This window comes from Oncorhynchus mykiss, chromosome 14, assembly GCF_013265735.2.
Source record: "Oncorhynchus mykiss isolate Arlee chromosome 14, USDA_OmykA_1.1, whole genome shotgun sequence".
In the NCBI taxonomy this organism is placed as follows: domain Eukaryota; kingdom Metazoa; phylum Chordata; class Actinopteri; order Salmoniformes; family Salmonidae; genus Oncorhynchus; species Oncorhynchus mykiss.
This window is the reverse complement of record NC_048578.1, coordinates 27333305-27360118: the sequence shown is the minus strand read 5'-3', so window position 1 is coordinate 27360118 and position 26814 is coordinate 27333305. Positions and strand designations below refer to the sequence as shown.

The window sequence follows — 26814 nt, the reverse complement described above, 5'->3', positions numbered from 1 at the left end:
TTATGGACTGGGTCTTACAGCATTATGGACTGGGTCTTACACAGCATTATGGACTGGGTCTTATACAGCATTATGGACTGGGTCTTATACAGCATTATGGACTGGGTCTTATACAGCATTATGGACTGGGTCTTATACAGCATTATGGACTGGGTCTTACAGCACTATGGACTGGGTCTTATACAGCATTATGGACTGGGTCTTATACAGCATTATGGACTGGGTCTTATACAGCATTATGGACTGGGTCTTATACAGCATTATGGACTGGGTCTTATACAGCATTATGGACTGGGTCTTTTACAGCATTATGGACTGGGTCTTACAGCATTATGGACTGGGTCTTATACAGCATTATGGACTGGGTCTTACAGCATTATGGACTGGGTCTTTTACAGCATTATGGACTGGGTCTTATACAGCATTATGGACTGGGTCTTATACAGCATTATGGACTGGGTCTTATACAGCATTATGGACTGGGTCTTATACAGCATTATGGACTGGGTCTTATACAGCATTATGGACTGGGTCTTATACAGCATTATGGACTGGGTCTTATACAGCATTATGGACTGGGTCTTATACAGCATTATGGACTGGGTCTTATACAGCATTATGGACTGGGTCTTATACAGCATTATGGACTGGGTCTTTTACAGCATTATGGACTGGGTCTTATACAGCATTATGGACTGGGTCTTATACAGCATTATGGACTGGATCTTACATCATTATGGACTGGGTCTTACACAGCATTATGGACTGGGTCTTTTACAGCATTATGGACTGGGTCTTACAGCATTATGGACTGGGTCTTATACAGCATTATGGACTGGGTCTTATACAGCATTATGGACTGGGTCTTTTACAGCATTATGGACTGGGTCTTATACAGCATTATGGACTGGGTCTTTTACAGCATTATGGACTGGGTCTTATACAGCATTATGGACTGGGTCTTTTACAGCATTATGGACTGGGTCTTACATCATTATGGACTGGGTCTTTTACAGCATTATGGACTGGGTCTTACAGCATTATGGACTGGGTCTTATACAGCATTATGGACTGGGTCTTATACAGCATTATGGACTGGGTCTTACAGCATTATGGACTGGGTCTTATACAGCATTATGGACTGGGTCTTACAGCATTATGGACTGGGTCTTATACAGCATTATGGACTGGGTCTTTTACAGCATTATGGACTGGGTCTTATACAGCATTATAGACTGGGTCTTTTACAGCATTATGGACTGGGTCTTACAGCATTATGGACTGGGTCTTTTACAGCATTATGGACTGGGTCTTTTACAGCATTATGGACTGGGTCTTATACAGCATTATGGACTGGGTCTTATACAGCATTATGGACTGGGTCTTACAGCATTATGGACTGGGTCTTACAGCATTATGGACTGGGTCTTACAGCATTATGGACTGGGTCTTACAGCATTATGGACTGGGTCTTATACAGCATTATGGACTGGGTCTTACAGCATTATGGACTGGGTCTTACAGCATTATGGACTGGGTCTTACAGCATTATGGACTGGGTCTTACAGCATTATGGACTGGGTCTTATACAGCATTATGGACTGGGTCTTATACAGCATTATGGACTGGGTCTTATACAGCATTATGGACTGGGTCTTATACAGCATTATGGACTGGGTCTTATACAGCATTATGGACTGGGTCTTATACAGCATTATGGACTGGGTCTTATACAGCATTATGGACTGGGTCTTTTACAGCATTATGGACTGGGTCTTATACAGCATTATGGACTGGGTCTTTTACAGCATTATGGACTGGGTCTTATACAGCATTATGGACTGGGTCTTTTACAGCATTATGGACTGGGTCTTACATCATTATGGACTGGGTCTTTTACAGCATTATGGACTGGGTCTTACAGCATTATGGACTGGGTCTTATACAGCATTATGGACTGGGTCTTATACAGCATTATGGACTGGGTCTTACAGCATTATGGACTGGGTCTTATACAGCATTATGGACTGGGTCTTACAGCATTATGGACTGGGTCTTATACAGCATTATGGACTGGGTCTTTTACAGCATTATGGACTGGGTCTTATACAGCATTATAGACTGGGTCTTTTACAGCATTATGGACTGGGTCTTACAGCATTATGGACTGGGTCTTTTACAGCATTATGGACTGGGTCTTTTACAGCATTATGGACTGGGTCTTATACAGCATTATGGACTGGGTCTTATACAGCATTATGGACTGGGTCTTACAGCATTATGGACTGGGTCTTACAGCATTATGGACTGGGTCTTACAGCATTATGGACTGGGTCTTACAGCATTATGGACTGGGTCTTATACAGCATTATGGACTGGGTCTTACAGCATTATGGACTGGGTCTTACAGCATTATGGACTGGGTCTTACAGCATTATGGACTGGGTCTTACAGCATTATGGACTGGGTCTTATACAGCATTATGGACTGGGTCTTATACAGCATTATGGACTGGGTCTTATACAGCATTATGGACTGGGTCTTATACAGCATTATGGACTGGGTCTTATACAGCATTATGGACTGGGTCTTATACAGCATTATGGACTGGGTCTTATACAGCATTATGGACTGGGTCTTACAGCATTATGGACTGGGTCTTATACAGCATTATGGACTGGGTCTTACAGCATTATGGACTGGGTTTTACAGCATTATGGACTGGGTCTTTTACAGCATTATGGACTGGGTCTTTTACAGCATTATGGACTGGGTCTTACAGCATTATGGACTGGGTCTTATACAGCATTATGGACTGGGTCTTATACAGCATTATGGACTGGGTCTTTTACAGCATTATGGACTGGGTCTTATACAGCATTATGGACTGGGTCTTTTACAGCATTATGGACTGGGTCTTATACAGCATTATGGACTGGGTCTTTTACAGCATTATGGACTGGGTCTTACATCATTATGGACTGGGTCTTTTACAGCATTATGGACTGGGTCTTACAGCATTATGGACTGGGTCTTATACAGCATTATGGACTGGGTCTTATACAGCATTATGGACTGGGTCTTACAGCATTATGGACTGGGTCTTATACAGCATTATGGACTGGGTCTTACAGCATTATGGACTGGGTCTTATACAGCATTATGGACTGGGTCTTTTACAGCATTATGGACTGGGTCTTATACAGCATTATGGACTGGGTCTTATACAGCATTATGGACTGGGTCTTATACAGCATTATGGACTGGGTCTTATACAGCATTATGGACTGGGTCTTACAGCACTATGGACTGGGTCTTATACAGCATTATGGACTGGGTCTTATACAGCATTATGGACTGGGTCTTATACAGCATTATGGACTGGGTCTTATACAGCATTATGGACTGGGTCTTATACAGCATTATGGACTGGGTCTTTTACAGCATTATGGACTGGGTCTTACAGCATTATGGACTGGGTCTTATACAGCATTATGGACTGGGTCTTACAGCATTATGGACTGGGTCTTTTACAGCATTATGGACTGGGTCTTATACAGCATTATGGACTGGGTCTTATACAGCATTATGGACTGGGTCTTATACAGCATTATGGACTGGGTCTTATACAGCATTATGGACTGGGTCTTATACAGCATTATGGACTGGGTCTTATACAGCATTATGGACTGGGTCTTATACAGCATTATGGACTGGGTCTTATACAGCATTATGGACTGGGTCTTATACAGCATTATGGACTGGGTCTTATACAGCATTATGGACTGGGTCTTTTACAGCATTATGGACTGGGTCTTATACAGCATTATGGACTGGGTCTTATACAGCATTATGGACTGGATCTTACATCATTATGGACTGGGTCTTACACAGCATTATGGACTGGGTCTTTTACAGCATTATGGACTGGGTCTTACAGCATTATGGACTGGGTCTTATACAGCATTATGGACTGGGTCTTATACAGCATTATGGACTGGGTCTTTTACAGCATTATGGACTGGGTCTTATACAGCATTATGGACTGGGTCTTTTACAGCATTATGGACTGGGTCTTATACAGCATTATGGACTGGGTCTTTTACAGCATTATGGACTGGGTCTTACATCATTATGGACTGGGTCTTTTACAGCATTATGGACTGGGTCTTACAGCATTATGGACTGGGTCTTATACAGCATTATGGACTGGGTCTTATACAGCATTATGGACTGGGTCTTACAGCATTATGGACTGGGTCTTATACAGCATTATGGACTGGGTCTTACAGCATTATGGACTGGGTCTTATACAGCATTATGGACTGGGTCTTTTACAGCATTATGGACTGGGTCTTATACAGCATTATAGACTGGGTCTTTTACAGCATTATGGACTGGGTCTTACAGCATTATGGACTGGGTCTTTTACAGCATTATGGACTGGGTCTTTTACAGCATTATGGACTGGGTCTTATACAGCATTATGGACTGGGTCTTATACAGCATTATGGACTGGGTCTTACAGCATTATGGACTGGGTCTTACAGCATTATGGACTGGGTCTTACAGCATTATGGACTGGGTCTTACAGCATTATGGACTGGGTCTTATACAGCATTATGGACTGGGTCTTACAGCATTATGGACTGGGTCTTACAGCATTATGGACTGGGTCTTACAGCATTATGGACTGGGTCTTACAGCATTATGGACTGGGTCTTATACAGCATTATGGACTGGGTCTTATACAGCATTATGGACTGGGTCTTATACAGCATTATGGACTGGGTCTTATACAGCATTATGGACTGGGTCTTATACAGCATTATGGACTGGGTCTTATACAGCATTATGGACTGGGTCTTATACAGCATTATGGACTGGGTCTTTTACAGCATTATGGACTGGGTCTTATACAGCATTATGGACTGGGTCTTTTACAGCATTATGGACTGGGTCTTATACAGCATTATGGACTGGGTCTTTTACAGCATTATGGACTGGGTCTTACATCATTATGGACTGGGTCTTTTACAGCATTATGGACTGGGTCTTACAGCATTATGGACTGGGTCTTATACAGCATTATGGACTGGGTCTTATACAGCATTATGGACTGGGTCTTACAGCATTATGGACTGGGTCTTATACAGCATTATGGACTGGGTCTTACAGCATTATGGACTGGGTCTTATACAGCATTATGGACTGGGTCTTTTACAGCATTATGGACTGGGTCTTATACAGCATTATAGACTGGGTCTTTTACAGCATTATGGACTGGGTCTTACAGCATTATGGACTGGGTCTTTTACAGCATTATGGACTGGGTCTTTTACAGCATTATGGACTGGGTCTTATACAGCATTATGGACTGGGTCTTATACAGCATTATGGACTGGGTCTTACAGCATTATGGACTGGGTCTTACAGCATTATGGACTGGGTCTTACAGCATTATGGACTGGGTCTTACAGCATTATGGACTGGGTCTTATACAGCATTATGGACTGGGTCTTACAGCATTATGGACTGGGTCTTACAGCATTATGGACTGGGTCTTACAGCATTATGGACTGGGTCTTACAGCATTATGGACTGGGTCTTATACAGCATTATGGACTGGGTCTTATACAGCATTATGGACTGGGTCTTATACAGCATTATGGACTGGGTCTTATACAGCATTATGGACTGGGTCTTATACAGCATTATGGACTGGGTCTTATACAGCATTATGGACTGGGTCTTATACAGCATTATGGACTGGGTCTTACAGCATTATGGACTGGGTCTTATACAGCATTATGGACTGGGTCTTACAGCATTATGGACTGGGTTTTACAGCATTATGGACTGGGTCTTTTACAGCATTATGGACTGGGTCTTTTACAGCATTATGGACTGGGTCTTACAGCATTATGGACTGGGTCTTATACAGCATTATGGACTGGGTCTTATACAGCATTATGGACTGGGTCTTTTACAGCATTATGGACTGGGTCTTATACAGCATTATGGACTGGGTCTTTTACAGCATTATGGACTGGGTCTTATACAGCATTATGGACTGGGTCTTTTACAGCATTATGGACTGGGTCTTACATCATTATGGACTGGGTCTTTTACAGCATTATGGACTGGGTCTTACAGCATTATGGACTGGGTCTTATACAGCATTATGGACTGGGTCTTATACAGCATTATGGACTGGGTCTTACAGCATTATGGACTGGGTCTTATACAGCATTATGGACTGGGTCTTACAGCATTATGGACTGGGTCTTATACAGCATTATGGACTGGGTCTTTTACAGCATTATGGACTGGGTCTTATACAGCATTATAGACTGGGTCTTTTACAGCATTATGGACTGGGTCTTACAGCATTATGGACTGGGTCTTTTACAGCATTATGGACTGGGTCTTTTACAGCATTATGGACTGGGTCTTATACAGCATTATGGACTGGGTCTTATACAGCATTATGGACTGGGTCTTACAGCATTATGGACTGGGTCTTACAGCATTATGGACTGGGTCTTACAGCATTATGGACTGGGTCTTACAGCATTATGGACTGGGTCTTATACAGCATTATGGACTGGGTCTTACAGCATTATGGACTGGGTCTTACAGCATTATGGACTGGGTCTTACAGCATTATGGACTGGGTCTTACAGCATTATGGACTGGGTCTTATACAGCATTATGGACTGGGTCTTATACAGCATTATGGACTGGGTCTTATACAGCATTATGGACTGGGTCTTATACAGCATTATGGACTGGGTCTTATACAGCATTATGGACTGGGTCTTATACAGCATTATGGACTGGGTCTTATACAGCATTATGGACTGGGTCTTACAGCATTATGGACTGGGTCTTATACAGCATTATGGACTGGGTCTTACAGCATTATGGACTGGGTTTTACAGCATTATGGACTGGGTCTTTTACAGCATTATGGACTGGGTCTTTTACAGCATTATGGACTGGGTCTTACAGCATTATGGACTGGGTCTTTTACAGCATTATGGACTGGGTCTTATACAGCATTATGGACTGGGTCTTATACAGCATTATGGACTGGGTCTTATACAGCATTATGGACTGGGTCTTATACAGCATTATGGACTGGGTCTTACAGAATTATGGACTGGGTCTTACAGCATTATGGACTGGGTCTTTTACAGCATTATGGACTGGGTCTTAAACAGCATTATGGACTGGGTCTTTTACAGCATTATGGACTGGGTCTTATACAGCATTATGGACTGGGTCTTATACAGCATTATGGACTGGGTCTTATACAGCATTATGGACTGGGTCTTATACAGCATTATGGACTGGGTCTTATACAGCATTATGGACTGGGTCTTACAGCATTATGGACTGGGTCTTGTTCGGCAGTACCACAGATGGACTGGGTCTTGTACGGCAGTACCACAGATGGACTGGGTCTTGTACGGCAGTACCACAGATGGACTGGGTCCTGTTCGGCAGTACCACAGATGGACTGGTTCTTGTGCGGCAGTACCACAGATGGACTGGGTCTTGTGCGGCAGTACCACAGATGGACTGGGTCTTGTACAGAATTATGGACTGGGTCTTGTACAGAATTATGTACTGGGTCTTGTACAGAATTATGTACTGGGTCTTGTACGGCAGTACCACAGATGGACTGGGTCTTGTGCAACAGTACCACAGATGGACTGAGTCTTATACGGCAGTACCACAGATGTACTGGGTCTTGAACAGAATGATGTACGCGGTCTTGTACCACAGATGGACTGGGTCCTGTGCGGCAGTACCACTGATGGACTGGGTCTTGTGCGGCAGTACCACAGATGGACTGGGTCTTGTACGGCAGTACCACAGATGGACTGGGTCTCGTGCGGCAGTACCACAGATGGACTGGGTCTCGTGCGGCAGTACCACAGATGGACTGGGTCTCGTACGGCAGTACCACAGATGGACTGGGTCTCGTACGGCATTACCTCAGATGGACTGGGTCTTGTACGGCAGTATCACAGATGGACTTGGTCTTGTACGGCAGTACCACAGATGGACTGGGTCTTGTGTGGCAGTACCTCAGATGGACTGGGTCTTGTACGGCAGTATCACAGATGGACTTGGTCTTGTACGGCAGTATCACAGATGGACTTGGTCTTGTACGGCAGTACCACAGATGGACTTGGTCTTGTACGGCAGTACCACAGATGGACTGGGTCTTGTACAGAATTATGTACTGGGTCTTGTACGGCAGTTCCACAGATGGACTGGGCCTTTTGCAACAGTACCACAGATGGACTGGGTCTTGTACGGCTGTACCACAGATGGACTGAGTCTTGTACAGAATTATGTACTGGGTCTTGTACGGCAGCACCACACATGGACTGGGTCTTGTACGGCAGTTCCACAGATGGACTGGGTCTTGTACAGAACTATGTACTTGTTCTTGTACGGCAGCACCACACATGGACTGGGTCTTGTACAGAACTATGTACTGGGTCTTGTACGGCAGCACCACACATGGACTGGGTCTTGTACAGAACTATGTACTGGGTCTTGTACGGCAGTACCACAGATGGACTGGGTCTTGTACAGAACTATGTACTGGGTCTTGTACGGCAGCACCACAGATGGACTGGGTCTTGTACGGCAGTTCCACAGATGGACTGGGTCTTGTACGGCAGTTCCACAGATGGACTGGGTCTTGTACAGCAGTAACACAGATGGACTGGGTCTTGTACAGCAGTAACACAGATGGACTGGGTCTTGTACGGCAGTAACACAGATGGACTGGGTCTTGTACAGCAGTAACACAGATGGACTGGGTCTTGTACGGCAGTAACACAGATGGACTGGGTCTTGTACAGCAGTAACACAGATGGACTGGGTCTTGTACAGCAGTAACACAGATGGACTGGGTCTTGTACAGCAGTAACACAGATGGACTGGGTGTGTTCTAGTAATCTTTTATGGTCCTCTATATTACCAGAACACTCGCAGCGCAGCAGTATAGGAGATGCATGGTACTCTGGGGTGTGTTCTGGTAATATTTAGCCCCATAAAGAGGTTTCTCCAGAGGACACTTCTATCTACCTACCACCAATGAGGAGAAAAGCATTCTTCATTTTTTTGACTAGAGCGCCAATGTGTGCTGTGCAACGAACATTCATTAAAACCTGTGTGTGTGTGTGTGGAAGAATGCAAATGATGTGCATGTGCTATGGTGAGCACAACATCTAATTGTTTGTCTGTGTTAAAGCATGAGTCTCCACTCGTGTGTGTGTGTGTGTGTGTGTGTGTGTGTGTGTGTGTGTGTGTGTTAACTGTTTAACCAACAACTCACGTAACCCCCCACTCCCCTCTTATTTCTCATTTACTGAGGGAGAGCTGGAAAGAGGGAGGAAGAGTGGGTGATAGGAGAGAAGGGGAAAGCTGGAGCGAGGGAGGGAGGGGGCAGATTTATGAACCCATTGGAATGTAATTTGGAGGCAGAAATTACTGTCAGCCTGAGCAAGGTTTAAACTCACTGAAGCCTGAATCAACATCCACTGACGTGAGTGAGTACAGGAATGCAGGCATGTTTTATAGTAAATAGAAGTGGTTGGTAAATGTGATGGGGAGTATAATACCACAGAGCATGGTTTGATATGCAGATGGGGAGGATAATACCACAGAGCATGGTTTGTTATGCAGATGGGGAGGATAATACCACAGAGCATGGTTTGTTATGCAGATGGGGAGGATAATACCACAGAGCATGGTTTGTTATGCAGATGGGAGGATAATACCACAGAGCATGGTTTGATATGCAGATGGGGAGGATAATACCACAGAGCATGGTTTGTTATGCAGATGGGGGGGATAATACCACAGAGCATGGTTTGTTATGCAGATGGAGGGGGGAAAACACCACAGGGCATGGTTTGTTATGCAGATGGGGAGTATAATACCACAGAGCATGGTTTGATATGCAGATGGGGAGTATAACACCACAGGGCATGGTTTGATATAGATGGGGAGTATAACACCACAGAGCATGGTTTGATATAGATGGGGAGTATAATACCACAGAGCATGGTTTGATATGCAGATGGGGAGTATAACACCACAGAGCATGGTTTGATATGCAGATGGGGAATATAACACCACAGAGCATGGTTTGATATGCAGATGGGGCATATAACACCACAGAGCATGGTTTGATATGCAGATGGGGAGGATAATACCACAGAGCATGGTTTGATATGCAGATGGGGAGTATAACACCACAGGGCATGGTTTGATATAGATGGGGAGTATAATACCACAGAGCATGGTTTGATATGCAGATGGGGAGTATAACACCACAGGGCATGGTTTGATATGCAGATGGGGAGTATAACACCACAGAGCATGGTTTGATATGCAGATGGGGAGTATAACACCACAGAGCATGGTTTGATATGCAGATGGGGAGTATAACACCACAGGGCATGGTTTGATATAGATGGGGAGTATAACACCACAGGGCATGGTTTGATATAGATGGGGAGTATAATACCACAGAGCATGGTTTGATATGCAGATGGGGAGTATAATACCACAGAGCATGGTTTGATATGCAGATGGGGAGTATAACACCACAGGGCATGGTTTGATATAGATGGGGAGTATAACACCACAGAGCATGGTTTGATATAGATGGGGAGTATAATACCACAGAGCATGGTTTGATATGCAGATGGGGAGTATAACACCACAGAGCATGGTTTGATATGCAGATGGGGAGTATAATACCACAGAGCATGGTTTGATATAGATGGGGAGTATAATACCACAGAGCATGGTTTGATATAGATGGGGAGTATAACACCACAGAGCATGGTTTGATATAGATGGGGAGTATAATACCACAGAGCATGGTTTGATATACAGATGGGGAGTATAACACCACAGAGCATGGTTTGATATGCAGATGGGGAGTATAACACCACAGAGCATGGTTTGATATAGATGGGGAGTATAACACCACAGGGCATGGTTTGATATAGATGGGGAGTATAACACCACAGAGCATGGTTTGATATAGATGGGGAGTATAATACCACAGAGCATGGTTTGATATGCAGATGGGGAGTATAACACCACAGAGCATGGTTTGATATGCAGATGGGGAGTATAACACCACAGAGCATGGTTTGATATAGATGGGGAGTATAACACCACAGGGCATGGTTTGATATAGATGGGGAGTATAACACCACAGAGCATGGTTTGATATGCAGATGGGGAGTATAACACCACAGGGCATGGTTTGATATGCAGATGGGGAGTATAACACCACAGAGCATGGTTTGATATAGATGGGGAGTATAATACCACAGAGCATGGTTTGATATAGATGGGGAGTATAACACCACAGGGCATGGTTTGATATAGATGGGGAGTATAATACCACAGAGCATGGTTTGATATGCAGATGGGGAGTATAATACCACAGAGCATGGTTTGATATAGATGGGGAGTATAACACCACAGAGCATGGTTTGATATAGATGGGGAGTATAACACCACAGAGCATGGTTTAATATGCAGATGGGGAGTATAATACCACAGGGCATGGTTTGATATAGATGGGGAGTATAACACCACAGGGCATGGTTTGATATAGATGGGGAGTATAACACCACAGAGCATGGTTTGATATAGATGGGGAGTATAATACCACAGAGCATGGTTTGATATACAGATGGGGAGTATAACACCACAGAGCATGGTTTGATATGCAGATGGGGAGTATAACACCACAGAGCATGGTTTGATATAGATGGGGAGTATAACACCACAGGGCATGGTTTGATATAGATGGGGAGTATAACACCACAGAGCATGGTTTGATATAGATGGGGAGTATAATACCACAGAGCATGGTTTGATATGCAGATGGGGAGTATAACACCACAGAGCATGGTTTGATATGCAGATGGGGAGTATAACACCACAGAGCATGGTTTGATATAGATGGGGAGTATAACACCACAGGGCATGGTTTGATATAGATGGGGAGTATAACACCACAGAGCATGGTTTGATATGCAGATGGGGAGTATAACACCACAGGGCATGGTTTGATATGCAGATGGGGAGTATAACACCACAGAGCATGGTTTGATATAGATGGGGAGTATAATACCACAGAGCATGGTTTGATATAGATGGGGAGTATAACACCACAGGGCATGGTTTGATATAGATGGGGAGTATAATACCACAGAGCATGGTTTGATATGCAGATGGGGAGTATAATACCACAGAGCATGGTTTGATATAGATGGGGAGTATAACACCACAGAGCATGGTTTGATATAGATGGGGAGTATAACACCACAGAGCATGGTTTAATATGCAGATGGGGAGTATAATACCACAGGGCATGGTTTGATATAGATGGGGAGTATAACACCACAGGGCATGGTTTGATATAGATGGGGAGTATAACACCACAGAGCATGGTTTGATATAGATGGGGAGTATAACACCACAGGGCATGGTTTGATATAGATGGGGAGTATAATACCACAGGGCATGGTTTGATATAGATGGGGAGTATAATACCACAGAGCATGGTTTGATATGCAGATGGGGAGTATAATACCACAGGGCATGGTTTGATATAGATGGGGAGTATAATACCACAGAGCATGGTTTGATATGCAGATGGGGAGTATAACACCACAGAGCATGGTTTGATATGCAGATGGGGAGTATAATACCACAGAGCATGGTTTGATATGCTACTCTACCACTCCACGTATGAGTGTCACAACTGCACAATATCTGGAGATGTAATACAGAATTCATATTTAAAAGTTCATATTCCTTACTGTGTTTCACTGACTGCTCTGACCTGACTTCATGACATTACACACACTGAGGCCTGACTGACTGCAGAGGCCATGACACCGGCGAGATCAGCCAAGGCTGTCCATCCATACAGAGAGGGAGGGAGGGAGCGAGAGACGGATTGATGAAAAGAGAAAGGGAAGGGGAAAACCAGGAGAGAGAGAGAATAAGAGGGTGTAACAGCGAGAGAGAGGGATGTGACTAGCTTTTTAAAACAGTGACACACAGCAGCCATTTTAGTGTGAAAGAGAGGGAGAGAGGCTGGGGGAAATACAGGCAGCCTGACAGAGTGATGAGGGAGGGAGCAGGGCTAAACGAGAAAAAGATGGAGGGAGGATAGGAGGAGAGAAGACACCATACTGTATTTTCTTATCACCTTTCCTCCCTCTCTGACCCGCTTTCCCTTTCTCTCTCTCTCTCTCACTCACTCACTCACTCACTCACTCACTCACTCACTCACACACACCCCTCACACATGAATATACACTCTTAACAGCAGTCCTTTACTCAATGATAATGATATTACCATATGCAAACTTCTTTTACTCTGTAAAGCAGTTCAGCCCCTGTAAAAAGTAGAGAACCACTTCCCTTCCTGTTCCTCTACTTCTCCATTGATGCCAGCCAGCCAGCCATCAGTAAGGAGCTGTATCTTCACTACCCTCCCTCATCCCTGTCTTCCTAGCATCTGTTCTCTTCTTCTCCTCCCTCTCCATTCCTTCATCTCGTCATCTCCCTGCCTAGAGGTCTCTGTTCTGTCACTCATTTGGGTAAACGTCATTCTGCACATAAACAACAAAACAAATGTAATTTGTTATATTATTTTAGACTGAACCACTTGGCTATAAATGGACCAGCCCCTCCCTCTCCACTGATGCCATCAGGGTTTTGGGTCATTTAAGTGGTTTTCTGTACTAATGCTGTGTTACTCCCTTCCTCCCTAGACCTCTCCTCTTAAATATGAGAGAGATAGACACGCGCACACACACACACACACCCACACGCGCGCGCACACACACACACACACACACACACACACACACACACACACACACACAGAGACAGACACACACAGAGACAGACACGCAAAGACAGACACACACACACACACACACACACACATACACACAGAGACACACACAGAGAGAGACAGACACACACAGAGACAGACACACGCACACACAGACACACACACAGAGACAGAGACGTGCATGCACACACACACATACACACACAAAGAGACACACACACAGAGAGACACACACGCACACAGAGACACACACGCACACAGAGAGACACACACATACACACAGAGACATAGACAAGCACACAGAGACAAGCACACAGAGACACACACACAGACACACACAGAGACGCGCACACACAGAGACGTGCACACTCAGACACACGCACACAGAGCTACACACGCACACAGAGCTACACACGCACACAGAGCTACACACGCACACAGAGAGACAGACGCACACAGAGAGACACGCACACACAGAGAGACACGCACACACAGAGAGACACGCACACACAGAGAGACAGACGCACACAGAGAGACACGCACACACAGAGAGACACGCACACACAGAGAGACACGCACACACAGAGAGACACGCACACACAGAGAGACACGCACCGAGAGAGACCCACATGCACAGACACACACACACACACACACACACACACAGAGAGAGACAGAGACACACACACACACAGAGACACACACAGAGAGACACACACACACAGACACACACAGAGAGACAGACACACAGACCCACAAGCACAGACACACACACGCACATACAAGAGACCCACACACACACAAGACACACACACGCGCAAATACAGACACACTCGCGCACACAGACACACTCGCACACACAGACACACTCGCACACACAGACACACGCGCACACACAGACACACGCGCACACACAGACGCACACACACACACACACAAACACACACACACACCAAGACACACTCAGAGAGACACACTCAAAGAGACACACACACACACACACACACACACACACACACACACACACACACACACACACCAAGACACACTCAGAGAGACACACTCACAGAGACACACACACACATACACACACAGAGAGACAGACACACACACAGAGACACACACACACACACACACACACACAGAGAGACACAGACACACACAGAGAGCGACACACAGAGAGACACACACACAGAGACACACACACACACAAACACACACACACACACACACACAACTGATTGACTCAAACGTATTAAGAAGGAAAGAAATTCCACAATTAACTTTTAACAAGGCACTCCTGTTAATTGAAAAGCATTCCAGGTGACTACCTCATATAGCTGGTTGACAGAATGCCAAGTGTGCAAAGCTGTAATCAAGGCAAAGGGTGGCTCCTTTGAAGAATCTAAAATATATCAAATATATTTTGATTTCTTTAACACTTTTGTTTACTACATGATTCCATGTGTGTTATTTCATAGTTTTGATGTCTTCACTATAATTCTACAATGTAGAAAATAGTAAAATAAAGAAAAATCCTTGAATGAGTCGGTGTGTCATAACTTTTGACTGGTACTTTATATTGAAAGCAGGTGCTTCCACACAGGTGTGGTTCTTGAGTTAATTAAGCGATTAACATCCCATCATGCTTAGGGTCATGTATAAAATGCTGAGCAGGCCATTATTTTGGCTGCCATGGCTATGCCCCCATAGGATAACAATCCCCCATCCACAGGGCACGAGTGGTCACTGAATGGTTTGAAGAGCACGAAAACTATGTAAGCCATATGCCATGTCCTTCTCAGTCACCAGATCTCAACCAATATGTTTTTATACTGTATAGATTAGTGGTTCCCAAACTATTTATAGCCGCGTACCCCTTCAAACATTCCACCTCCAGCTGCGTACCCCCTCTAGCAGGGTCAGCGGACTCTCAAATGTTGTTTATTGCCATCATTGTAAGCCTGCCACACACACACACTATATGATACATTTATTAAACATAAGAATAAGTGTTAGTTTTTGTCCGGCTCGTGGGAAGTGACAAAGAGCTCTTATAGGACCAGGGCACAAATAATAATACAATAATGATCAATACGTTTGCTCTTTATTTAGCCATCTTACATATTAAACCTTATTTGGTCATGAAATGTGAATAACTCACCACAGGTTAATGAGAAGGGTGTGCTTGAAAGGATGCACATAACTCTGCAATGTTGGGTTGTATTGGAGAGAGTCTCAGTCTTAAATCATTTTCCACACACAGTCTGTGCCTGTATTTAGTTTTCATGCTAGTGAGGGCTGAGAATCCACTCTCACATAGGTATGTGGTTGCAAAGGGCATCAGTGTCTTAACAGCGCGATTTGCCAAGGCAGGAAACTCTGAGCGCAGCCCAATCCAGAAATCTGTCAATGGCTTCTGATTAAATTCAATTTTCACAGAACTGCTTGTTGCAAGGGCATGAAAGGGATAACATATCCAGTTGTTTGTGTTGTCCGTTTTGGGAAAGTACCTGCGTAATTGCGCACCCAGCTCACTCAGGTGCTTCGCTATATCACATTTGACATTGTCCGTAAGCTTGAGATCATCTGCACACAAAAAATCATACAATGATGGAAAGACCTGTGTTGTCCCTGTTAATGCAGACAGAGAAGAGCTCCAACTTCTTAATCATAGCCTCAATCTTGTCCCGCACATTGAATATAGTTGCGGAGAGTCACTGTAATCCTAGATTCAGATCATTCTGGCAGAAAAAAACATCACCCAGATAGACCAGTCGTGTGAGAAACGCGTCATCGTGCAAGCGGTCAGACGAGTGAAAATTATGGTCTGTAAAGAAAACTTTAAGCTCGTCTTTCCATTCATAATAACGTGTCGATACTTTGCCCCTTGATAACCAGCACACTTCTGTATGTTGTAGAAGCGTTACATGGTCGCTGCCCATATCATTGTGTAGTGCAGAAAATACATGAGGTATGTGACACTTGGCATTCAGGCCAAAGAGTTCAATCTTGGTTTCATCATACCAGAGAGTCTTGTTTCTCCTGGTCTGAGTCCTTTAAGTGTCTTTTGGCAAACTCCAAGTGGGCTGTCATGTTCCTTTTACTGAGGAGTGGCTTCCGTCTTGCCACTCTACCATAAAAGCCTGATTGGTGGAGTGCTGAATTTGTGAATATACCACAGGTAGACTCCAATCAAGTTGTACAAATATCTCAAGGATGATCAATGGAAACAGGATGCACCGGAGTTCAATTTCGAGTCTCATTGCAAAGGGTCTGAGTACTTATGTATTGTTTTTACAAATATCTGTCTTCGCTTTGTCATTATGTGGTATTGTGTGTAGACTGATGAGGGAACATTCTTATTTAATGACATTTAGAAAAAGGCTGTAATTTATCGATGTGGAAAAAGTGAAGGGGTCTGAATACTTTCCGAATGCACTGCATTTCTCAGATATAGGACAGACACTTCAGAACAAACTTACTTCAGATGTTTGTATCTGTTGTTCCATGTAGTGAATCTGTTATTCAATGTGTTTGTATGGGCTAATACCAAAAGCATTTTTTCATCCAATCATTGTTTTATATCTTTTTTTGATACTTCAAGGGGTCTTAAAATTATAAATCAAATGACTAAATGATCCTTGGTATGACCTCCTTAAAACAATTCCATATAGCTTAGTAGAATCGCCTCCCCGGGGTTAGACAGGGCTTAGATTTTAAAGGCTCTTAATGCGTACCTTTTCATTCTATTATGTGAGCTAAACATATAAAAAAAAATATCAAAACAATTTATTTAAAGTCATATTTTTCGAAAGTATTAATGTTACTGTCCCCACTACAACAACAAAATACTTAAATACATGTATTTTGTCCATTTAAATTAAATACTGTAGAATTCCATTCGTTCCTATGGTGGACTGCTTTTCTGAGGAGTGCCAATATGCCGAACGGTGGCTTCAAAGCCTCTCATTGGCCAGTACATAGCATCAGCAACCCAGAGTTTATATACATCATTTGTCGAAACCCAATTGAACACTTATGGGAGATTCTGGGGCAGCGCCTGAGACAGCATTTTCCACTATCTTCAACAACACCAAATTATGGAATTTCTTGTGGAAGAATGGTGTCGCATCCCAGACACGTAGAATCTATGTCAAGCTGCATTGAAGCTGTTCTGGCTCGTGGTGGTCCAACACCCTATTAAGACACTTTATGTTGGTGTTTATTGAAGAATGGTGTCGCATCCCAGACACGTAGAATCTATGCCACGGTGCATTGAAGCTGTTCTGGCTCGTGGTGGTCCAACACCCTATTAAGACACTTTATGTTGGTGTTTGTTTTATTTGGGCAGTTACCTGTACAGTTTGGTTTATTTGTGATTCCTTACAACAAGCACCATTTTGTATTATTTTGGTACCTGGTAGTAATGGAATTGTTAGGAGTGTTGTATTATTTTGGTACCTGGTAGTAATGGAATTGTTAGGAGTGTTGTATTATTTTGGTACCTGGTAGTAATGGAATTGTTAGGAGTGTTGTATTATTTTGGTACCTGGTAGTAATGGAATTGTTAGGAGTGTTGTATTATTTTGGTACCTGGTAGTAATGGAATTGTTAGGAGTGTTGTATTATTTTGGTACCTGGTAGTAATGGAATTGTTAGGAGTGTTGTATTATTTTGGTACCTGGTAGTAATGGAATTGTTAGGAGTGTTGTATTATTTTGGTACCTGGTAGTAATGGAATTGTTAGGAGTGTTGTATTATTTTGGTACCTGGTAGTAATGGAATTGTTAGGAGTGTTGTATTATTTTGGTACCTGGTAGTAATGGAATTGTTAGGAGTGTTGTATTATTTTGGTACCTGGTAGTAATGGAATTGTTAGGAGTGTTGTATTATTTTGGTACCTGGTAGTAATGGAATTGTTAGGAGTGTTGTATTATTTTGGTACCTGGTAGTAATGGAATTGTTAGGAGTGTTGTATTATTTTGGTACCTGGTAGTAATGGAATTGTTAGGAGTGTTGAATTATTTTGGTACCTGGTAGTAATGGAATTGTTAGGAGTGTTGTATTATTTTGGTACCTGGTAGTAATGGAATTGTTAGGAGTGTTGTATTATTTTGGTACCTGGTAGTAATGGAATTGTTAGGAGTGTTGAATTATTTTGAAGGAAGTACCGTTGTTGCATCAATGAAATATCAGGTAAACGAACACTAACCACACTGTTTGTTAACTTAAGCTCTCATAGAGTTTTGTTCACATGCAATGGCAGCACAGCACACACAAAAAAATGTGCACATTACTGTACACGCGCTAGAGATGTAACAAATGGACAATTTTGCTTAACGCTTAAACAACGATAAAAAAAAAAACTGTTTTTCCGTTAAAATGATAACAAAAAATAATAATACAATTCCACTCAATTCACAATGTAGAAGAATGGTCCTATGAAGTTCTGTCTAGTGCCACCCTTTACAGACAGAACGCAGCCACAGTAACATTTCAATAGTACAGAAGTCCAGAGAGGACATATGAATAAAACAATTATTCCCTTTTGTCCAGATCACAAATTATTTATCTCATGATCATTACATAACGAGTTGTTTTGTCGAGATCACAAATTATTTATCTCATGATCATTACATAACGAGTTGTTTTGTCGAGATCACAAATTATTTATCTCATGATCATTACATAACGAGTTGTTTTGTCGAGATCACAAATTATTTATCTCATGATCATTACATAACGAGTTGTTTTGTCGAGATCACAAATGATTTATCTCATGGTCATTACATAACGAGTTTTGTCGAGATCACAAGATAATCAAAAGTACCACGTATTATCCATGAATTTGTACAGATGCGCGGTAACAACCTCATCAATGAGCCCTGTGGCTGCGTTGATCAAAATGCTCTTGTGGGGCATTTAAGCCTTGAACAATGCCTGACAGGCAGCACTGTCTCCCAGGCTGAATGCCGTCCCCAAGTCCACAGCCAATGGCATGCAAGGAACAAGGAACTTTTAGCTTTCTAACCTATAAACTGATAAAGAGCTCCAAAACATGAAATGTTAGTTGGAAATGTACCATCCCTTAGTGTAGCAATTAATAAAAAAAATATGCGCTGATCCACCGTGGGCTCTGCTGCCTCAGCCATACTGTCGATTTGTCATCAATACGTCCACACTCGACAACGACACTTGTCTTGATCTTGATAAATAAGTTGTGATCTCGACATAATGAAGGATTTATTCTGTTAATATGTCCTTTCTGGACTTCCGAACAATAGCAACAATTGATAACTTTTCAGACAATTAAAAGAGTGCCGCATCAAGAGTCTGTGGGTGTGTTTGTAAATTCAATCTGTAGTGCCAGAGTGCGCTCAGAGTGCGCTCTGGGCGTTCGTAAATTCATAGCATTGTCAGATTGTCCATTTGTAAATTCAGAGCGTTTTGCTCTCGGAGAGTTCAGAGCCACACTGGACGCTCTGGTCGAGGAGTAGGGATGATCTGAACGTTCTGACCTCACAATGGCAGTCAAGCACTCAAGCTAACTGGCTAACGTTGGCTAGCTTGCTAGCTACTTCCAGACGCAAATGAGAGAACACCTCACTCTGACCATTTTACTCTCCCTAGCAGAGCTGGTTAGGCTGTTTTCATGTTATCTAGAGCGTTGGTGACTGTAACTGTGCTGCTGGCAACAATTTAATTACGCTTTTTTGCCGACGTTTACCGACACCGGCCATATTCAACGGGTGTTGAGCGTTCGTAAATTCATCAGTTATTCTGCACTCTGGCACACTCAGACGAGAGTGCTCTGAAATTGGAGTCAATAACCAGAGCGAATTTACGAATGCACCGTGTATCTTTTCAGACAGTAGAATTCTGCTCCGACTTATAATGTTCTATTGTTTCCCTGACAACAATAAAGGTCACTGATTGATGTGCTGCTGGGTTGTTAATGCTGTTTTTTATGGTAGGATAGCTAGATGTACTTTATTTCTACTAAATGTCTTGCTAAATCACAGTATTTAAAGAACTGTAAAGTACCTTTTTAGGAGAGAGTGGTCTGCGTGCAGGCAGCAGGCTGAGTGGAGCGGAGCAGCTCAAGATTATTTGATTGACAGTTTTGGTCGCATAGTGATGGAAATTAGTCCTGCTTCAGAAGCAGCATTACTTTAGACACGTAGTGTAGCCTACCCTAACAGACGAGGTGACACATTATTATATATGAAAAGGGTCATTGATACAGGCTACCGGTAGCCTACTGTCATTTCAGAATACGAGACAAAAACACCCCTACCCACTCAGCAACGAAGAGTACCCTGGTCTCAAGACTGGCCCAAAGATACACGACATCAGTCCCATGAATAAACTAGGATATTCTACAGGCAACAGACCGAAGACTGAACACGCGCTCTGACTGAACACACACTGGCATCATTAGCGAGGGAGAGTGAGGGGCAGCCAGAACCGTGCTCATATGTCTTGCTAATCTGCATCTTGCTATCTCTTGTCTTGCATGCCTCACAAATTCACCCAAGTAGCCTAAGGTTTTACATCTTCCTCTCTGGTTTGATTTAAAAGACACAACTTTCCCCAGGCTGTTATAGCCTATCGTCTAGTTAGGCTATAACATGGATAACTGTTTTGTGGCAACTGTACTGTGATTTTAATTATGTGGGGATAACATCGTTAGGGAATTTTCCTAACGTTAAGAATCACAACTTAGTTTTAACATTTAAACGTTCACACCCCTAACACTCGCACACAGTCACACAGACCGACACACAGTCACACAGACCGACACACACTCACACAGACCGACACAAACACAGTGAATATGTTTTGCATAAATCAGTTGCGTATTCCAAGCTGAAGGCTCCTTTTAAACTGAGTAGGGAATAATTATCCCAGTCAGATTCTCATCCCCATACTGTATGCGCACACAAAGTACTCATTGTATACAAACACACTGTATACACACACACTGTATACACACACACTGTATACACACACACTGTATACACACACAGCTTCATCTCCCTGTCAAACACGTAGCAAGCATGATCACAGTCTACTGTATAAATGCAGCCTATTTGATGCAGCTCAAATCATTTCTCTCTTCATGTCTTTCTCTCTCTCTCTCTTTCCTCGCTATCTCTGAATGATGCAGACCCTGAGAATAAACAGGCAATTTAAGTGCTGGACACCACTGCTCATACACACATGCCACCACACACACACGCCACCACACACACACGACTCACTCCAGAGGCCCACATATTTAACAATACGCACACCTCACACACCCCTCCCAAGGCCCACACACATACACACCTCATCAGAGAGACACACATAAACATTCAGAGTGGATATAGTGAGGGAGTAAAGGTTACAGTCTATATTCTGTTGAAATAAATTCAGTCCCTGAACTTCACTCTGTGACTCCTACTGCAGCAGTGTGGGTCTGGTGTATTGTGATATTGTACTCCTGCGCCAATAACTAGGGCTGCAAAACACTGCTCTTTAATGCCATAATCCACTATTATGTAATGTGTGTGTGTGTGTGTGTGTACTCAGATGGACCATGAATTTCCCCTCACTGTAATGCATCCCTCTAATATCTTTATTTAGAATGTAATCTATGTCATCTCCAGAATGTCTCCTAGAGGTTGGGGCCTTGGTTTTAAATAGACCCCTACACAAAGGTTTCGTTGCTTTTGTTTTTATACATCGTTAATACATCAGCCGACATTGTGTAAAATGATACCAGACCAGTTAGGTAAAATAATATTGCATGGTCTAACCATGATGATGTTGTATGTTTTTAATTGTTTGATTTTGACTGAATTCTGTAACTGAATTGAAGTTGAAATCACAGTTCTCTGAAATTATTGGACTAGTAGAGCCTAAATTACTCAAGTGCTGGGACTGGAACTTGGTTTTACAATTGTCTTTGTTGTATTTTCTGGGCATTCTCTCCTCATCATGTTGCCAATGTGCAGTGTTTCTCTCTCCAGCTCTCTCTGTCTTTAATCTGATGTTCTGTTACATTTCGGCACTGAGAATTTCCTTCTAATCTCAATATGGCTCTGTTTGCTCTGTAATAATCCTGTGTGTGTGTGTGTGTGTGTGTGTGTGTGTGTGTGTGTGTGTGTGTGTGTGTGTGTGTGTGTGTGTGTGTTTGTGTGTGTGTGTGTGTGTGTGTGTGTGTGTAACGCATATTGTTGTTTTTAATTCATGCCCAGTGAAACTGTAAGACAACTGATCTCTATGCACTCTAAACCCTGTTGTGTTTGTATGCTTAAATTACTTCTGATTGTCATATTTTCCTGGTTATTGTGCTTGAGATGCTGTGCTGCACAATATGTTGCGTTTGTGTAAACAACTTAGTGTGCGTGTGTGTGTGAAAACACACAAAAAACTTTAAATCCTATGCTGACCTGTAGTCCTTTGTGCTTGGCCTGAGTAGTATACACACACACACACACACACACACACACACACACACACACACAGGATGAATTGTTTATCCAAACAATACAAAACAATATGCACCACACAAATACTAAGTGTGTAAGAGTGCCCTTTCTGTCCTATTCCCCCTCTTATAAACCTGTTGTATTCCGATATCATTTATCCTAAAATGAACCATGTAAAGTCTCATTTGAAGCTGTTTTTATGTACTTTAGCATATAGAATGATACTACCTTTTTTTATTCTGGTCTTCCCTCGCCGATCTCAGGCTTGTCGAGTCGATCGTTTTCTCTCTCTCTTCTATGTACAGCGGTTAAAAACTGCCTCCAAAATGCTTCATCGCTGTGGAAACCGCCTTCGCACGGCTGTTACATCTCCATCCCAGTGTGTCTCTCTCTCTCTCTGTGTGTGTGTGTGTGAGGGAAAGAGTCACTAACCTATTAAATAAGCGTTGCGCTCCGTTTCCCTAGCTCCCTGCGTCGCTTTGTTTGGGAGCTCGGAGTCTGTGCCTAACAATAGAACTGTAGCCTATAACTTCACCCTGAACTAATGTTAAAATAGGTGTCACATCTGTTAAAACATTTGCTTTAGTCTGTCTATGGTTATGCATTTTAACTAACCTTTCCATACAGCCTTATGGATCTATAGCCTATATCATGTCATTGTCTCTTTTTGAGTCCGTTTGGTAAAGGACAACCCAGGTGTTACCAAGAGCCCGTGCTGTGATCCCTGCGCGTGAAGCTCACGGTCTTCTGTCTGTTCAGCAGGTCGTTGTGGTTCAGTTACACTAGCCTTGCCTTGAAAACCAGAAACTAGTTCAAGTCCACCATGTGCAACACAACCAGCTCTTTTTATATTGTCCTTTTAATTCAGTTAATCATTCAGTTAATCATTCAGTTAATCATTCAGTTAATCATTCAGTTTGACCCACACCTGTTGGCTTTGCGCAGTGGTGAAAAAAGTAGCATTTTCTTGAGTAAAAGTAAAGATACCTTAATAGAAAATGAAAGTAAAAGTGAAAGTCATCCAGTAAATCCTACTTGAGTAAAAGTATTTGGTTTTACATATACTTAAGTGTCAAAAGTAAATGTAATTTCTAAAATATACTTAAGTATCAAAAGTATAAATCATTTTCAATTCCTTATATAAAGCAAACCAGAGGGCACAATATAAATGTTTTATTTTATTTACAGATAGCCAGGAGCAGACTGCAACGCCCAGACATCATTTACAAACAAAGCATTTATGTTTAGTGAGTCCACTAGATCAGAGGCAGTAGGGATGACCAGGGATGTTCTCTTGATAAGTGTGTGAATTTGGCCATTTTCCTGTCCTGCTAAGCATTCAAAATGTAACGAGTACTTTTGGGTGTCAGGGAAAATGTATGGAGTAAAAAATACATCATTTCCTTTAGGAATGTAGTGATGCAAAAGTTAAAAAATATAATTTGTAAAGTACAGATACCCCTAAAAACTACTTTAGTACTTGAAAGTATTTTTACTTAAGTACTTTACACCGCATAAATTACACTGTGCATAAAATAACTCAAACCGTTTTGTCAGAAAAATAGGCTTTAGTATTTCCCTGAAAAGAGATATAGCCTTGGTTTATTCTACTAGATAAGTGGTTATTTTAGGCTACAACAGGCCTGTGACTTTTCAGCTGCGTGTGTTCACAGATTCAGAAGGTTGTTATTAGGACACTGTAGAGCAGTCTCTAATTACGAATCTCCTGTTTTTTTGACCAAGGAAAGTACAATCAAATGTACAAAATCCAATCAACGAGGGGAAGAAAGAGAGGTTTGGTTGGAGAAAGAGGGGAATAAGAGGTGAAAGGGCAGAGAGAGAACAACACACAGACATGTTGCTTACGGAATAAAAGAGAGGAGATGGAGGAGATGAGCTGATGGATTATAGAGTAATATATATTCTGGATACATTGTACAGAACTGTTGTTTTTATCAGCAGCAACATCATAAGAATCATCATCATCATCCTCAGCATCACTGTTCAGTTATGAAACCAAGACAGGATTCAGTCTTACAGTATATTCCAAGCGTCCCTAAATACACCACAACAGTAGAAACACACACACACACACACACACACACAAACAAACAGCCTTAACACACTGGCACCTTATTTGGGGAGAACGGGCTTGTGGTAATTGCTGGAGCGGAATCAGTGGAATGGTATCAAATACATCAAACACATGGTTTGATGCCATTCCATTAACTCCGTTCCAGTCCTCCCCTCAGCAGCCTCCACTGATTTTCACTCACTCTCTCATTGTCAGTCACAGCAAGATTTTCTTTCCATCTTTTCTTTCAATTGATATATTGTCACCCTTGCTCTGTCCATCCTTTCAGTGCAGAAAGCAAAGTCTGGTACACATCACCTATTCCCCTCCATTCCGTGCCCTTTCTCTGTCTCTGTGTGTTTCTCTGTGTGTTTCTCTGTGTGTGTCTGTCCAGTCATAATTGAATGACTTCCCTTTCCAGGAGAAGGTAGGCTACGCTCCATCTTTTTAGTTTATGTTCACAGAGATGTAGTGCTGCTCCTTCTCTCTTTCTCTCTCTCTCTCTCTCTCTCTCTCTCTTTCTCTCTCTCTCTCTCTCTCATTCTCAGTGCCGCCAGTGTCACCTCCCTCTAAAAAAAAAAAAATTAACAGTACTACTTATCAGCAGATACTTCATTTTAATCTGGAATCCCTAATTGAACAATAACAAAGTGGCCACCTCGCCTCTGTTTGGGTGAAAACCTGAGGATGGGCCTGGAGAAATGTAACCACTCTCAAATTCATAGACAGCTATGGATGCAAGGACTGGCCATCCATGATATCACAATCATAGCGTAAGTCGATATAGTGTTTGTTTACACACATTGGAGTTAAACAAGATTATATTTGTAGTTCTGATGGGGTATGACAGTTCAACTAAGCTCATGAGGCATTTAGAAGTTACATTCTTCTAGAATCAGTGGGTACATATCATTCATTTATACGTCCATAAATTGATGTAGCGACTAAGGATTCTAGCTTTAACTGAAACATGTATTGAGTTTATCATCATTTACAGATGTAGGATCTTAATTTGATCACCCTGTTGCAGGAGACATTTTGTGCAATGCAGGATATTTAAAACGTAGTGTATTTGAGGTTTAAAGGCTTCTGAAGTTTGTAACATGCCATTTGAAATTTCAGACATGATTTACCCCTACGAAAAATGGATCAACCCCTTCAAAAATGTCCATGAAATATAATCCTCATAATAATTCACATTTCCTCTTGCAGCTTCTATCTCAAGGCCATCAGACTGTTAAACAGCCATCACTGACACAGAGAGGCTGCTGCCTACATACAGACTCCAAATCATTGGCCACTTTAATGAATGGATCACTAGTCAC

At 42.5% G+C, this 26814-nt stretch overlaps 2 protein-coding genes across 3 annotated transcripts in view; one reads left to right on the top strand and one right to left on the bottom strand.

Moving 5' to 3' along the window:
- The window catches only part of flrt1b (fibronectin leucine rich transmembrane protein 1b), a 39892-nt gene extending 15599 nt beyond the window's left edge, over window positions 1-24293 (bottom strand). The window contains exon 1 of the mRNA XM_036943228.1: window positions 23644-24293. The gene's annotated coding sequence lies outside the window, so the exon portion shown is untranslated. The remainder of the gene's footprint in view (window positions 1-23643) is intronic.
- macrod1 (mono-ADP ribosylhydrolase 1) overlaps window positions 1-26814 on the top strand; it is a 119061-nt gene that overhangs the window by 43386 nt on the left and 48861 nt on the right. The gene's annotated exons all lie outside the window — the stretch shown is intronic.